This window comes from Lepisma saccharinum, chromosome 16 (assembly GCF_977018435.1).
Source record: "Lepisma saccharinum chromosome 16, izLepSacc3.1, whole genome shotgun sequence".
Taxonomy (NCBI): domain Eukaryota; kingdom Metazoa; phylum Arthropoda; class Insecta; order Zygentoma; family Lepismatidae; genus Lepisma; species Lepisma saccharinum.
This window is the reverse complement of record NC_139244.1, coordinates 41,365,839-41,384,017: the sequence shown is the minus strand read 5'-3', so window position 1 is coordinate 41,384,017 and position 18,179 is coordinate 41,365,839. Positions and strand designations below refer to the sequence as shown.

The 18,179-nt window shown below is 39.8% G+C and overlaps 1 protein-coding gene across 2 annotated transcripts in view; it reads right to left on the bottom strand.

The window, feature by feature from the left end:
* Positions 1-5,124, bottom strand: part of LOC146000426 (uncharacterized) — a 34,656-nt gene extending 29,532 nt beyond the window's left edge. The window contains exon 1 of one of the 2 annotated variants that reach the window (XM_083138040.1): positions 4,962-5,124. The gene's annotated coding sequence lies outside the window, so the exon portion shown is untranslated. Of the gene's footprint in view, positions 1-4,813; positions 4,833-4,961 lie in introns of those variants that run through there. The other variant, XM_083138041.1, reaches the window with a different exon arrangement.
* Positions 5,125-18,179: the final 13,055 nt, after the last annotated feature.

Below are 18,179 nucleotides of genomic sequence, written 5' to 3'. Positions count from 1 at the left end.
ACGGGAGTAAACGTAATAAATATTCCAGGTGCTTAAGTACATTACTGTTTTAAATTTTGTGATACGTGTCTACAGTTACTTATGTAACTACCTGTACTGAAGGGCCCGGTGAATAACCGACTGAGAAATTGTGCATATAGTGCACGGCTTAACATTCTTATGCGACTCGAAGCTCTGGCTTCTGGACTCAGCCAGTATAAACAATCCTCTGCGGGGGCTTGTGTTATGTTGTCCCTATATGTTTACGATTGTCCCTTCAACATTTCATCTTATCACCATTCATCCGCATCATCGCGATTAGCCCAAAGTGACAGAATTACGAAATAACAAACTAAATCAATCAATCAATTTTATTTGAATCGAAGTCAGGCGATTGTTAAAGGAATACATGCTACAGCCAGAGCGTATAGAAGAGGAAGTGTGCGCACTTCGGTTTCTTCCCGTAAGCCAAGTGAATAGAGCGGTGCCCCACCGAAACACTGGCAGCACCTTCGCTTGCGACGAGCGTCTTCTGCTTGCAGTGCGGCCACGCATTATGTAGAGCGTTGTGTTTTGTTGTGCTAGAATAACATTGTGTACTTTTATTAATAACAACGTTGTTACGTTATTCAGTTTAGTGTCGTTAGATTTGTGATTGATCCGTTGTGACTAGTTTGTGTTGTGTTCAACGCATTATTATTGTGTTTGAGACAGCAGCGAGCGAAAACTACAAGATGCCTACGTGTTTCGTACCCGGCTGTAGATCTGGATATGACTCCTGCACAGGCAATATATAAAGGATCAGAAGCACATACAACTTTAATAAAATGGAATGCTGTCCTTAGAGATAATCGAAATTCCTTCGTTCTGTCCTTAGAGATAATCGAAATTCCTTCGCTTCAGAAAAAAAACAAAACGCTAGAGTCCTTAAGAGTTACTTTAGAAATTACTTTAGAAGTGTCCGAATATTTGTGGAAGAACAATTACAAGTACGTTTTGACAGGAAAATTTAATCAAGATCCTCTAGAACGCCATTTTGGTATATTGCGGTTGTTCACTTGTGATGATCATCCCTCCACTGTGGATTTTCTGCACTTACATATGTGCAATCAATTTACGTACGAGCAAAACTTGCTTTATTTTCGGGCGGAAACTGTGAATACAGAACTGAATCTCCTCTGACGTCTTTTGTTAATGAAATGCGAACTCTGGCAAGAGCAACCGAAAATAAAAATCTTTCGGTGAAGAAGCAACCCGAAAATAAAATAAGGGAAAAAATTTCCATTGTTGAAGATGAAATTCAAATACCGGACTGGGAAAACAACATACAGTACTTAAATGAACAAAGTGTTGGTAAAGAATACTTGGTGTATCGTTTGGCAGGATACACAGTGCGGTATATTTCAAAAGTGACGCATTGTAAACTGTGTACAACTTTTCTGCACGGGGAACCAACTAACGTACCTGCCTCACTTACGCTAATCCAAGACCATAGGCGCCGACTCCATGGGGCTGAATTGTGCCACATGAACTTAACTTTAAATTCACATTTGAAATGTTCTAGACCATCAACTTTGGGGGGCTGAGACCGCTAAACCATCAACTTTGGGGGGGGGGGGGCTATGACCAGAGACAGCAAAACACATGACTTATTATTATATACTAAGTATGATGAGTATTGCTAAAATTGATATTTTTGAGGAATTCATGGGCTTTTATGAGATTCCGAACACTGAGGCCAAAACTTAAAAAAGGGAGAGTGATTCATTCATTAATTTATTTCAGTGATCAGAGCCCCCCCCCCCCCCAATAATTTTGACAAGTCGGCGCCCCTGTCCAAGACTATGGTTCGGGCGACGGCTGTAATTACCTTACCTATACATCGAAAAGTGTTTATGATGTGCTGTTACGAGTGGAAGATGTTGTTGCAGAGAAATTATCATGTGCTAATAGTTTATGGGGTGATATATTTTTTGAGTGTTTGGACAATTTAAATATAATTGCTGTAAAAACTTCGCAATTAGGATTCTGTGAAGATCATGTGCTGCGTACGCTACCTAAACTCGTATTTCACTATCTGAAATGTCGAATTTTCTTACGCACCAAGGAGATAAGAAAGGAATTAAGTGCCTCGAAGATAGCAAAATCATCTCCGAAATTCTTCAAACTATCCAGCTGCTGAGCTCTTCTCCAAACGTAAGTAACAAGCATTTTTGTTTCTTATGTAGTTAGCTATGTAAGCAACGCGAGCATCTTGCGCGCAGTCTCAAACGTCACCACTGCCATCTAGGCGGTGGACCACGGCAACTCAGGGAGTGCACACACTATTCCTTCTATACGCTCTGCTACAGCTTTGCCGCCTTATATACGTGGGTCGTTCAATATATAAGTTTCCGTATGCTGTAAAAAAAATATATATTTCTAAGATACATTAGAAAACTATACATACATGTGTAGGAGGATCCTTCCTCACTTCTCCACATAATCCCCATAGAAATTAAGGCATTTGTCCCACCGTTGCACCAATTTGTCCATACCCTTTGCAAGAAAATCAGGGCTCTGGCTATTGAGCACTATTCTCACATTCCGCTTCACTTCTTCATCTGTTTCAAAACGGTAACCTTGCAATTCAGACTTTAACACCGGAAAAAGATGGAAATCACTCCGCGCTAAATTGGTGCTGTATTGAGGGTGGGGCAGCCGTTCCCACCCCAATCCTTCAATTTCGTGTTGTGTTTGCACTGCTGAGTGGGGGCGAGCGTTATCGTCAAGAAGAATGACACCAGATGACAGGAGACCTGGTCGCTTATGTCGAATTGCGTTTTTAAGTTTATCCAATGTTTGACAATAACGGTCAGCATTAATTGTTCTTCCTCGTTCCAAAAAGTCCATAAGCAGAACGCCCTTAGCATTCATGCTTCTGAACTCCTTATGACGCGAGCCCGCGTTTTCGGAACAAGCATTTACTTTTCGCCCTTGAACGCATGCGCCTGCACGTCTGATAACGAATCGATTGTTGTTCCTTGTAGACGAAGGATGGCGCTTGTCAACCATGTGCTTCTTTTTAATGGCATTGCTTTATACAATATTTTATAGCACAGGGAAACTTATATATTGAACGTCCCTAGTAGAGGAAAAGGTCTAAATATGGGCTCCCTTTTTATGTTGTCATTTCCGGAGGGGAAAAAATAATATATCAAGCACCTGCCTTTAAAATGCATATCTATGAAATATATACTTAAATGTAATAGCATGCTAAAGTATAGGTCTCCATCTTTTTAATAAAAAAGCAATTTCCAAAAAAAAATGGTAAAATGATGTATTTCAAAATTGTGGTCTAAATATGGGCTACTAGTGGCAATATCACAAAAAGCAATTAAAATTTTTAAAAAACAGTCATTTATCGCTAAAACATTATAAAATTTATATTTATGAATAATCTGTTGTTTTGAAAATCACGCGGAATGGGAAAAATCGAAATTGAGAAAAACATTTAAATATTTCTTGAAAATGTGATCTCAACATTAGACATCATGTCATAGCCCATATTTAGACCATCATGCTATTTCTCTTCAATTTATTTTCGCTCCCTGTGGTACATATTTCACAAACAAATCATGGCATTATAAAAGCCCACATTTGTTTTATGTACCACTAATACTTTTATCATAACCTATACAAAGCAGATGAGAATTCAGAAAACGCTGAGTTAAAACATACCTGCAAAAAGTTTTCGGAGGTCGCAATTCTATAACAGTGTCCAAGGCCGAAACTAACCACCACTTTCTCTTGCGAATTGGCGCCGCAACCTTTGTCCTTGACAGATAACCAGTTCCCATTGTCTCTGCCAGGCTGCAGCACCCGGTAGCGCTGATAACTCCAAAACCCATATTTAAACCTTCGCCCATAATTAGACCTTCTCCTCTACTATTTTCAGGTAAATTTGTGCAATGATCCATACTATTTTGCTTCTTTTTTAAATTCATTATTTTTGAACTGGTGGCAGTTGAAACTGCTTAGCAGGCACTGATCAATCGTGGTATTATTTATGGGATTGCGTATAGGTACAGAGAATGTCACACCACGTCACTGGCTATGAATGCTGTCAGTGTTTAAAGTGATTTCAGTCAATAGCCGGAACACCAACCACAAATGTATTATTATTTCCAAAGTAAGTATATAAACACAATATCTATCACGTCTTATCATTTCAGGAAATTTGATTTTCATTTACATCTTGAATTTGAACGAATAGCACTTCCCAAAATATACACTCCTCACAAAAAGTTTAGAATATTGTTATATTAGGCAATAGGTAATAGGCATGGTGGCATATGTCAGGGAAAACACAAGAACGCCCAGCAGACAGACAGATACCATGTGTTTTTGCATTACAAGGCTGTGCCTATCACCTGATGCCTAATATAACAATATTCCTAACTTTTTGTGAGGAGTGTATTATTTTTTCCTTAATTTCCGGACCATCCACTGGCAGGAGACAAATTTTGTACGTACAAGAGCTTTATCTTTTCCTCTTCATCTATTGTTTAAAATAAGTAATGTAACAAAGGATGAACTTTTGTTTCGTGTGTTAAATAAATAAAAAGGACGTCCAATGTAGCAGAAACTGATTTCCGGCACCACACTGATTTGCCGGAACGGAGCTCCGGTGCGTTCCCGCTCACTTCAAGACCTGAATACTGTTTTGTGTGTTACGAAAATGAAAAACCAGAATAATATTTTGTCAAAATGTTTAGTATAGCAGTGACAGTGCAGTGATAGTTATGAATATGATAGTCAAACTGAACAGCCAAAGAAAAAGAATATAGCCTACCGCATCCTGGCTTTTCAATTTTTCAAATTGGCGAGCCTACAATATCCAGAATTCAAACATAGGACCGACCAGTTGTAGCTTATTCAGCACATTGTAATATAAGTTTATCGAAAGAATGATGGACGAGTCCTGGTCAATATTTACTTACCGATTGGCCTTAGGGATAACAGTTGTGGAAGCCTCACTGAGTTGTGTGAAAGCAGCTTGCGACTGACACGAACTTTGTCTCCTCGGCTCTCAATAACCTGATAGTGGCGTTGCCAGTGGGACGGCGAATGGCGGTGCATGATTGATCTGACCTCTGACTGACTCCAAGCAGACTTACGAAGAAGATTAAATCAATTCGACGAACTGAGCGATATCTGTGCGACAATTATGCCCGTCCTCTCGTCCTATGTTTGCAGCTGATTGTTCGATGATGGTTTTACTGCACAATTGCCAAGTCCACTGTCTGGACTGAGGTCACGTGACGGCTTAGTTTGCGCACAATGGTGGTGAGTTAGAAGGTAGAGATGTCAAGTGTTTTGCTGGGTGTGAGAGAACGTGCTGCAGTGAATGACTGACTGATTGATTGGTAGTGTTCGAAACTGGGCCTTGATATTTAGACAGCCTGATGCCTTAAATTTAGTCGCCATAGTGAAAACTTACACGTATTAAAGCGATACTGACAGAGGTTCTATGAAGTCCACACCACATCAGTTGCCTTAGAATGGTGTTGATTTCAAGCATGTTCTGTTTTTCTGTCCGTACCAATGAGGCACGGACATCCTGGGACCATTGTCTGCGTCACGTTAACATTTTTTGACATTGCAGTCACAAAAGTATACCTCAGTTACAAATGAAAAATACCAATGTTTGAATAACAAACCGTGGGTTCGATTCCCAGGTGGGAATTTTTCCGTCAATGTCTCTTCATAAGCCGCTCTGCGGCACACACAGCCTCTCATAAATGGGTACCTGGGGACAACCATTGGGGTAAAGGCCGTTTTAGGATGGTGCTAGTCATGGCATTCTGACGGAGATCGAGAGAGTGCAGACCCGTAAATCTCAACATCTATGTGCCTTGGTGGCACGGTACAATGCTCAAGGGTCAGCTCTGGTGATACCTTCTTGCCTTTGGAGTGTTCACTCATTTTTGACATTGTACAAGTTTATTCATGTGAGAACCGTGAACAAGACTACAGTGCAAAAGATAACGCTTTACGTTGACTCCATTTGTACGGCGCACAATGCTAAGCTTTTGCTTTAGGGAGAAATTACAAACAAATATAACTACTGAAGGGTCTGCATATATGCAGTGTACCTGCAGTGAGCTTCTCTTTATTTTAAATGATGGCGCTGTTCATTATTCTCATCATTTCCCGCAATTAGGGACGGTCTGTTTGTTATGGATGACGTAGTAGCATATGAGAGTAATTTTGGTTTACTTTATAGCTTACCAAAGTCTCTAATGAGAGATCGAGAGTGTCGCCAGCCTCCGTGGCAAAGTGGTCAGCGTAACACGCTACGAATCCAGAGGCCCCGAGTTCGAACACTGGTTAAGGCATGGATGTACCATTTTGTTTGTCCCCATAATGCGGTTCATCATTCATCCTCATCGTCGCGATTCACCGATGATGTAAAATGAGACGTAAATAAATCGAAATAGAAAGAAAGAGAGATAGCATCTCGAACACAAAGTATCGTTTTCATCTCGATTTTACAAAGGTCTTCCTCGTTCTCCGTGTCGGAGTGGTTACCACAGCACCCTACGAATCCCATCCTGGATATGGGTGTCCTTTATAAGTGTCCGTTCAGCATTATCATCATTCAGCCGCCCCCCGTGGCGGAGTGGTTAGCACTTCGCGCTACGACGCCAGGGGTCACGGGTTCGAATCCCGGCCTGGACATGGATGTTTGTGAGTATCCATTCATCAATTTCATCATGTCATCACTCATCCCCATCTTCGCAAATTAGCCAAAAGTGGCACAAAAAGCGAGGTAAAATAAAGCAAATCAATCAATCATCATTATTATAATTATAACACTATTACGCCTTGTTTCCATGATATGAAAAACTCAATATGCTGACCAAGGCAGAAATTTATTTTATTATAAAACATAAACTAAACTTAACTTTTCAACCTTCTAGCAAGGTCTTCTACAGACCCTGCACCAAGTACAAATGAAACAAGGTACAAAACAGGACGATATGTATATACACAAAGACCTTGCTAGAAGGTTGAAACGTTACGTTTAGTTTATGTTTTATAATACAATAAATTTTTGCCTTGGTCAGCATATTGAGTTTTTCATATCATTATCATTCATCACTTATCCTCATCTTCGTGATTTACCAAAAGTGACAGAAAGCGAAGTAAAATAAACTGAATTAGTTAATCAATCAATCGTCATGGTTTTCAATAGGTATACTATCCGTAACTGCGGCAATTCGCTAGCGGAGCCCCGAATAAAATTCTAAGAAGCAATTGAAATATACTACGTATATTTTTTTTACCATTGAGGATCTAATAGAGTGAGACATTTTTACTAGGGATATCCACAAGATCCAAATAACGGATATTCGGATTTCAATTTAACCGATATCCGTTCCGGATACAAAGGATAATCCGGATAGAACAAATTTGATGAAGGATTTGTAGAAAATCCGTACAGTGAAATACGAAAATGACGAATAGAAGAATACATGTATGAATAGCCCGTAAAACGGATAATTCGGATAGAATATCCTGATAATCCGGACAATTCATATATCCGGATATAATATCCGATATGCGGATAAAATCCCCCCCGGGCAAATGAAGTCAACCAAAAATTATGTATTTCACACATATAATTTCATTTTAGCCACAATAATATGTGTTAATTATTGCATGAACACCATAAATTCAAATTTAAGCAATGTTTTTTAGGGAACAACACTATTTTTGGTGAAAATGTGCCTTGTTTGCCCCCTGGAAAAAAATACCTTCCTTGCCCCTCCCTGAAAAAAATTCTGCGTACGTCCATGTCCCCTCCTTTGAAACTTTTCTGGATCCGCCACTTCTTCAGACTTAGAACTCCAACTCACGTTTTGGATGATTCGTGTGGATTGTTGCAAAAGCGACAGGCTGCAGGTCACCCCGGATCAAGTAAGTTTGTTGCTGCTATCACTCTGTGGTCTAATGTTCAGTGGCAGATATGAGTAAACAAGCAGGGTTTTTTGTTTTTAACTTCCAGATGTTTCTAACATGAACACGGAAATATCCCTAACATAACATTTATATATGCAGGCTGTCACAGAAAACAGAATCGCACAATTCGTCCGCAGACTGTTTAGCAGAATGGGGGAGGTCAGTGTATTGACGTTATGATTGTGTCTCATCATATTCATAACTATGAAACGTTTTTTGTGGAAGGGGGAAAGGAGATATATTAAAGAAACGGAATTATGAAATGGAATTAACACCCTATCCCACCCACACACACACAGAAGGGAAGGAATAGAAAGACCAGAAGTAAAGAAGATAAAATAAAATAAAACGTTCCTTACATGGTCAGAAATGGTGGAGATATAAGCACATTTATCCTGAGAGGCAGGGTGGAGGATTTTTCTAGGTCAGTGTCAGTGACGCATCCTAAAAATCTGTTCCGGTTTATCGTATCATTTCTAATTTACTCTCTCTCTCTCTCTCTCTCCCTCTCTCTTTACAATAACAAAGCAAGCAAATTGGTGGTTTAAGGGGGGGGGGGCATGTCAGAGAGACCCATTTAAAAAAAACGGAATATGTCTATATTTCTTTCAAATCACGAAATACACTTGTAACATATATTTGTAACTTTCATTTTGTTTCGAGTATGAAGTTAAAAAAAAAAAAAACACGAACTTTTCATGACCCTACAATGAAAGCGTGCACTCAAACTGGCGATTTGATATACGCCTTGTCAGAACGAATGGCAAGGCCTATATAATGAAATGATTGCAAATTGCAATGAATAGCATAACCAGGCGTCGTCAAAAAATTTTGTACGTGTGATCACACCGTGACATAATATTGAACAGTACAGCGATGATGATTATTATTTCTAACCAATAACAAACGATTCTTTTATCGCTAATTTTTACTATTATTATAACCTTGAAAAAGATTTGAACTCAGGCTCCTAAGGAAAATTTTTATAGGGATGTCTGACCTGACCCTGACATTAAATGTAATAGTACAATGATGATAATGATAATTACTAACATTATAACCTATTGTTTTATCGCCAGTAGATTTTTATTGTAATAATTATGATCGTTATTATTGTAACATTAGGATAGCCACTACACAAGATTTTCTTAGCTCTAAGTCCTACGACTCTCCCCTTAAAAGTAATGCATTATAATTGCTATTATTATAGAGCAATTCTCACAGCAATTAATCCACGTTTAAAGAAAAATGTATCTTATTTTTGCACCTTTCGCCTGCAACTTGATTTGTGTCCAGCGCTTGGAGTGAAAAATGTTATCTGGGGGATGTTTGGTCTAGTCTGTTAACTGGGGGGATGATACTATGACTTAACATGGTGACAACGAATCAGCTGCTTTGCGAAAATTTTGCTATGGGGGGGATCCCATCCCCGGCCCTCATTATCAGCACTCTTTGTGCCTCAAATCTATTTGTAGATGAATTCCCTTCTCCTTACTTTCTTGAAGAAGTTTCTATTTTTTTCATGTTCAAAGACTTCAATGTGTTTCTGAGCATTCAATTATAGATGAATGCATCTTAACCAAATGTACAAAGAGAAAAGGCACAGGATATGTGACTCTTTTTACTTTTCGTATCTGTTCAGTTAATGCGTCAGAACAGTGATGCTACTGAAATTTTTCTTGCCAAGAGGAGACAGGGGCAACAGAAAAGTTTGTTTAACTTACACCTTGTTAGTCATCTGTGTTTCCCATTTAATTGGGAGCACGGAAATGCCTCGTGTATTCTCGATTCCTGTCTCTGCACAACACGAACAGCAATAGCGAGACACGGGTTGGTCTGCCTGTTTGTTTCATAGCACGTTTTTCTGCAAAATTTCTAAAACTCTGTTACCTTTCACACGTCCTCAATAACTGTCACACTGAATCCGACATTTCACCGAAGAACTATTAGGCCGGGACAGAATTATTTTGGTCGGGACGGGAAAATTTCGCAATTTCTCGAGTCGGGAAATTTTCGGGACGGGAAATGTTAGGAATTTCCCTAAGCTCTGGAAATCTCGAATTCTACAAGTCATTTTCACCTTAGGTGATTGTTTTTGCATTTCTGGCATAAAAACTAATAATTTCCGATAAGTTCCAGACACATTGAAAACGTCGAGAATTAACGAGTTTTAAAAATGACCATTCGGTATTTCCCGACTGCTCTGGATCCCGAAAAGTCTGGAAGTAATTTTTTTTCCCGATCCCGATCCCGGTCCCTACTTTTTGGGATCCCGCACACCCCAATAAAACATTAAAATTACCTATTCTGGTTATCGTTATTAAAACGAAAACAACAAATCTTTAAAAGTTGATTAAAGAAGTACACACACCGCTTCTTATAGGTAATGATATACTCGAGTAAACATTTTCAACAAGAAATTCGGAAAAGTAATCATTATGGTATACATCGGGTGAAATCGGGTTACTTTTTCAAAGCAACTGTTTGTTTCAGTAATGCTTGTAATTTCTTGTAGAACTATATAGTCCATAAAAAAAACATATTTTGAAGCATCTAAACAACATTTATCACACAACTTTCATTACTTTCTAACCCATTGTAACACATGCTGAACAAAAGTCAGTTGTGACCCGATTTTCCCCAGTGATACGGGGTAAACCGGATCATTGCTGGAGTAAATCGGGGAACGCTGCTATTTTGTTGTTTGCACATTCACATTCCACGCGCTCAAAGACATTAACGCAGCGTTCGTGTTCCCTCAATCTACATTCCTGACATTGGCTTTATTTTACTTCGCATTTCTTCCACTTTTGGTTAATCGCGAAGGTGAGGATGAGTGATGATATGATGAAATTGATGAAAGGGCATTGACAAAAACATCCATGCCCAGGCCGGGATTCGAACTCGTGATCCCGGGGCGGGAGGCGGATTTATTTACAAGGAACATGCAATCATATTTTATTTTAAATACCGGTATGATATGGAAAATTCATATTTGAAGAGGAAAAGTAATTTAATTAATAAGATTTTCTTCCTTGTCTGTTGAAGGTACAAATAGACTTAGCTGATTGGGAGCCTTTCGACTGTGGTGTGCCCAGGATTTTCGAAAAGGGGGTTATGTATAATATTTTTATTAGCCAGTGCTCATTTTGCCCTATTTTTCTGTCTCTGACGTTCATTTGTTTAGGAATACTAGGCCAAAAAGGGGATTGTGACTTCCATCAACCAACTCCCTTGGGCACGTCACTGTTTCGACTGGCAGTTAAATCGAGAAAATGAAGCTTCCGCAAACATCTTTACAGGGTTTCTTTCTTTCGTGAGCTGCAAGTTAACCTCTACGCCACGAGATGGTGCTATATAGTCATTCTGGCTCACATGTTCATTTCGATAAAATTCTCGGTAGATGTCAGTGAACGGAAGACAAATCAAAAAAGTGCATAAACACTATAACACAGGGGAATACTTTGAATGCCAAAATTGCAGTCACTGATGGCATGCCCAGGATTTTTGTACAGTCATGTACACTTCTGGGTTGTGACAACTCCATTGACTTCAATGGGATCATTACAACCCAGATGTGCCCGTGACCGGACTTGGTAATACAGGGGGTACACAAAAGATTATCGGACTTAGAAGCAGGGTTGTTACAGGTCAAGAACCCATAAATTCTAATGGGTTCTATTGGGTTCTGCTGCAGGACCGGAATTTTTTTCTCGCACAATTTAAATTCGGTACAAGTTGCGTATTGTTACGTTGAAAAAAGGTTCCTGGACCGTATTTTGATTGTCCCTGAAAAAGGTTCCTGGACCGTATTTAATTTGATGCGGTGAAAAAGGTTCCTGGACCGAATTTAAATTCATCCAGAAAAAAGTTCCTGGACCGTATTTAAGTTGATCCGGAAAAATGGTTCATGGACCGAATTGAAATGCTTTAAATATGAAAAGGTTATACACAGTCTAGAACTCATTTACGTTTGCTGATTTTCTGTTCTAGTCAGGGATTGAATTTATTTACAAATCGGTTGACCAGGATTGACCGATTAAAAGTTGCCTTCTAAAAATGTCCGCGAGTACGTTTACACTGGAATCTCACACTGCGGTTGTAGAAACCGTATCGCAGGAAATAAATCATAACGCTGTTGTTCTGTCATGGACCACGTTCAAAAACTCTCTTGTCGAAGAGTTACTGTACATTGCAAATAACGTAATGGACTATATTAGTGTGGTGTCACATTGAGTTAAGCAAACCCGTCACGTGTTGCTCTGGCATCCAATCCAGGAACCGCAGCCAATAGGAGCCGTCGATGAGGTAACGTGAAACTGCTGTGTTACCAGCAGATATCACAACAGGGACGGAAAGTGTTGCTACAACCAAGGGAGGGAACGCGCGCGATAGAATGGGACTACATGTAAACGGGTAACATGACTGCAGCTGCAGCGTTTGAGTTTCGCCAGTTTCTACCTTGTACCTTAGATTCTCGATACAGCCAGCACCTGGATTTAGTCTTTCATGCTCACAAGTGGATAATTGTTTAATGTTTATCGTCAGGTCTGTATTCGATCCAAGTTGCGTATTGTTTCATTTCAATACGGAACTTGGACCCTATTTAAACTGATTCTGAAAAACGAGTCCTGGACCGTATTTAAATTGATCCTGGAATAAATGTTCCTGGACCGAATTTAAATCCATTCAGAAAAAGGTTCCTGGACCGTATTTAAATTCATCCGGAAAAATGGTTCCTGGACCGTATTTGAATTTCTTCAGAAAAAAGGTTCCCGGACCGTATTTAAATTCATCGTGGAAAAATGTTCCTGGACCGAATTGAAATTCTTTACAGATAAAAAGGTTCTTTACGGTCCAGAACTAATTTACGCTTGCTGATTTTCTCTCCTGGACCGGAATTGAATTTATTTAAAATTCCTGGACCTTTAACAACCCTGCTTAGAAGTAGTTCGTATGAGCCTGACAAGTTAAGTCCCGAAATGCGCAGATCGCTGCGGAGCACTTCGTATTACGTCATCCTCCCCACCACTCTTCTACTCACTGGTCTGGCGTTGAGAATACCAGTGGTGCCAACTCAGCAAAATTAAGCTAAAACAAATATGACAAACAATTTTCACTGTTTAGCGTGACGGTGCATGCAGGCTCCTATTATATCAGTAGTTCATTTTATTTAATCCGGCCTTTGAAAATGCGTGCGGTGCGCCGATCGTAAACTGTAGTATTACGCACGTGCGTTAAGGTTAATAACGAAGAGAAACTACAGGGCTAATGACTTCATTTTCTGAATGCGGCATCGAGCAGTGTCCAGTTTTTTTTATTATTATTATTATTATTATTTTTAAAAACCGAGTGGGGTGGTGGTTTGTTTGTTTATCGTACAACAATCACCACGAGAAGGCAATCTGATAACACGCTTGCCTGTGTTCTTTTCTAAAGCATTGAAATGTTCATGCTCTTTACTCTTGGCTGCAAGATTCTTACTTTGAAAGAGATGGACTTATGGACGAGTGTGTAGATGAACTGATAATTAGACTTGGTGAAGCCGATTCAGACACGGACACAGATTCATCGGTAGACACAGACTAGGAAGAGTGGGAGAGTGAAACTGATGAAGGAGAACTGGAAAACATTTAGAAGGTGAGCTCAGATCTATCGTTTATATATTTTTCATTTTTCTATCGTTTTATTTCATACATTTCTTATGCTGGTAAGAAATATCCCTAATATAGAATAAGGTGGGGCAAGACTGCGCAGTTTGAGTTCATAATTTTATATTCAAGCTATGAAACTACAGACACACATGAAAAATGCAATACACATTGCACTATCCTTTCGTATCGTACCCAAGGTATTGGGTACAAAGTAAAGTCTTAGATTAGCAGATAGCAGGGAAAGGAATGCTGAGTAAGTAATCAGGTAAAGGTCGGGTGATTGACTTGGAAGTCGTATGTGGCAAGAGTGTTGGAATTGTCAGGAGGTGTGATCAGTTGGCGAGAATAGGAGAGAGAGTAAGGACTACGGACTGTGAGAGAGGAGCAAAGTGGGGAACGATTATTGGACGATGGTGTGTGACAAGAGACAAGTGATAGTTGAGAGGACAAGCGTGGGAACAATCTTCATATATTTGTAAGGCAAGTAATATCCTTTTCTTAATTGTAACATTATAATTTAAAGGATTTGTGATCCAAATGAGATTCGAATCCGGATTAATAATTGCTCTGGCAACCATCAATCCCGTTTTCTCTTGAAACTGTAGGTCCGGTTCCAAGAGTGTTCTATCTTTGTCATATGAATTAGCCAATTTCAGTGGAATGCACAAATGTGTCCTGGGTTTCACTTTTATCTTTTTAGCAGCTACAAATTCTGGTTGCAAAACATGCTGTAACAAATGGGAAACTTTGATTGACACGTCAAAAGCTTTCTTATTCTCATTTTTAATTTGGTTTCTAGGAGGTGTGCCAAATCTATGCAATGTAAGCTTATTTTCCTCAAAATCTAACTTAGCCTTTTGTCCCTTCAAGAAATCATTTCCTAATATAGTAACTTGATTAAAATCCTTAACGATTCTAAATGGATGAACAAATGTTTGGTTATGTATAGAAAATGGTAGCAACACAATTTCCTTAACTGTCAGTTGACTATTAGTGACCCCTCTAATCGCGGTATTTATATTAAATCGCTTGGCATTGACTGGTATGTTCTTATCTCCAGTTACCGAAATTTGACTTCCACTATCCAGGATGAACTGTCGAATTTCCCCATCTACTTTCACATTGATGTAAATCAGATCTTCAGAAGGAAAAGTAGAGACCGTTAGAGTTTTCCCCGAAGGCCCTGCACCTAGGTCCCCGTCATATGCAGGTCTTACCCGTTTAAAATTGCTTCTGTTCTGACGAAAAGTAGAATGATTTGTATTTACAACCTGATTAGTATGGTTATTTGGATCTTCGCGTCCCTGTTGTTGCTCCAAAAATGTTCGCGGCGATGAAGATGAAAAATGCGAGCTCTGAAATCGAGGGTTACCGCCATTGCGGCATCGCCCCCTATGCGAGCTTTGCGACTGTGTCTCGAGATTATTATTGTGGTTATTATGCCAAGTATTTCTATTCTGAGCTCTATGATTACTATTATGATAATAGGTTCTTCTATTGTTTCTATCTCTATGTTCATATTCTCTAACTGGATATGAGAATGATGACTCAGTGAATGAATGTTTTTTCCGATGTTCTGCAAGTGCATTTACTTTAGCCTCAAGATTCTGAAATTGCGAAACTAAATCTGACTCATGGAGTCCCATGTTCGACTGTAATTGATCAAGGTCTTGTTGCAGTGCATTTAATCTTTCCTCGATCTCCCGATTAGCCTGAGAATAACTTATGTCAACATGACCATTGACCGTGCGCTGCAACGTGATAGCTTGCTGAGTCGGCATGTAGGCTCGACTCGATTCAGAACACGACAGAGCTTTCATTGTCTCACATTCAGTTTCTAGGATTTTACGTTTTTGCACAAGATATTTGAATTGTTCAACATTTTTCAGGTCTCGTAACATTTCATGCACTGAATCATATTCCCTGTTATAAACTTCTTTCATAAAGTTAGGTTGTAAACCCCCACTTATTTGCTTAATTTGCTCACTAGTTTCCATGGCAGGATCTAATTTTAATAACAATAACTGTTTTTCTCTCACATATTTTGAAACAGGTTCATTTTCCTGATGGAAGCGTAATCTGATTTGTTCCTCTAATTGAAAAGTGTCCCCCGGTTCCGTAAATTCTTCCACAATTTTAGTTTTTAAAGTTACAAAATCTATATCCTGTGCTTCCTGAGTTCGACTCCAAGTATTGAACCATTCCAATGCTGAATCACTCAAAAATGCCGGTAGCATTTGCCTTTTCTTTAAGTCATTCCACTCATTAAGAATAGCTAAACTTTCAAATTTGTCAATGAATTTTAATACATCCTCGTGAGTGTTACCTTGAAACTGGATAGTTTCGAGAATATCGGGGTAGATAAATCTAGATTGCGCCATGATTCTATGATTAGCCTATGCGCAGGAAAAATGCTGGATTAGCTTAAAATTAGCACTAAGTTGCTTGTTTTCTTGTCTCATCCCCCCGTGGCTTTGACAGGACATTATCAGCAATTCAATTGTTTACTCTCCCGGAAATTTGATAAGTTAGGTTCAACAATCGCGTAACAGAGTGACGACAGTACCGAACACATCTTTAAAATATTTAACCAACCTTTATGCAACATCCTAATGTTAATTCTCATCTTTTCATCTTTTGCTGACTCACAGTAAATTTCCGAAAGCTGAATGAACAATATTTCTGCATGAAACAATTACAAAACCGTGACCATGCAAATGCGCAGTCTTACCCGCACCGCGGGGTAAGACTGCGATCAAGTTGGGGTAAGAATGCGCACTTTCTACACAGAGTCACATTTGTATAAAAAGAAACACAAATCACCTAAAAAAGTTCTTCTATCATACGGGATACATTTCTCGTGGCATTCTCACAGTAGGCACAGTGAATTCCGTCTTTCACTTGGGTTAGGAATCGCTAACACAAATCACAAATAAAGGTTCCTGTTTCATACGAGGTGCAATTTTCATGCCACCACTCGTCACATGTGGAACACTGGATCCAATCCTCTACTGGAGGATCGCTGTACTTCTCATTACAACCTGGGCAATTGTACTCTTTCTTCTGGCGCTTTCTGCTTGCTACATTGCTTCAACAATGATGTTCCGTTTCTGTTTCCCCTGAACTTTCTTCTTACTCTTCTCAGCCAAGGAGGCTTCCAAGTTGACTTTGAATGGAGATCCAGTTAACACCTGAGACTGCCTTCCCTTTCGTCGGCGGTGCTGAATATGCTCTGCACGTGGAAGTGGTGATATCTGGTTAACGGAAATGTGCCCGTATGATCCAGTATTGTTAACCCCACTTGTTGAAGGCTGCTCAAATGGAGTTGGAGCTGATACATTTGTCACAGTAGAGGGAAGAAACTCGTCCTCAGTGAAGATGTCTTGATTGAATGGGCATAATTCAGTCACTTCAAAGCCCTTCATGGCATTCCCAACTGTATCTGCCTTCCCATATTCCTTTGTAATAATGGATGTCACTTGGAAAACTTTGATTGGGCGACCCGGATGGTTACTCATCCACTTATCACACTCAGATGAATAAAACGACTTCAGTGGACCAAAAAATGATCTATTTAATGGCTGGGCCTTACAAGTCACACACTTGCACCTGCAAACCACACACTTGTGGGGTAAAACTGCGCACGTGCGCAGTCGTGCCCCGTGCTGCATTCCTGAACAAATCACGTGATGCTGCCCAGCCATTGCACAAAGCAATGGAAACTAATACACAGGTGGACTCGGCATTAACACAGCTTCTTCTATCCATCAACATCGTAATATTGTATACATTCACAGTGACGTAGTACTCAAAACACGTAGTACCAAAATAAATAGCAAACACCCTCAAAATCTTTTCACTTACCTCTCTCAGCACAACGAATTTCAAACGTATCTTCACCATTGTCCATAGCTAGCTACCATCTTGGACGAAGTAACGGTGGCGCAGTGGTGCCAACTGTGTGTGATTTTCACCTCGAGAAACCGGTGCGCAGTCTTACCCGCCGCGCAGTCTTACCCCACCTTACTCTACGTTTACTGAGGGTTCGTATCCAAGCGAAACATATTGCTTGTCGCTTCTCTCCTGTGACTTGTTCAATGTGACAAGCGACACGGAAGTATCACACTGAAGCAACAAACGACTGGGACACTTCAGTTTATAAGCAAGCATTCATCGCGCATGCGCGTATAACAACCCTCGCGACTATACTGTCTATACGGTATCCAGAAAACGGCCTAAGCAGAACTTCGGTTCGAAGAGTTTGCTGTGAGCAAGATTTCTTCACACCAAAGTTACAGGCGACAAGCGACACGAGTCGCTTGGAAGCGAACTTTCAGTAGTCAATGCAACCTTTCGAACAGAAGACACACGAAAAGCTGCACGTGTCTCTTGTAGCCTCGGTCCGTTGTTCAAGGATGCGGGGTGAATGTTTTCCTTCAGACTGAAGAGGATTGTGTCGCTTGTCGCTTGGGTGTGAATTACACATGTCGCTTGTCGCTTCGGTGTGAAATTTCCACAAGACAGCTTTCAGGTTGAAGC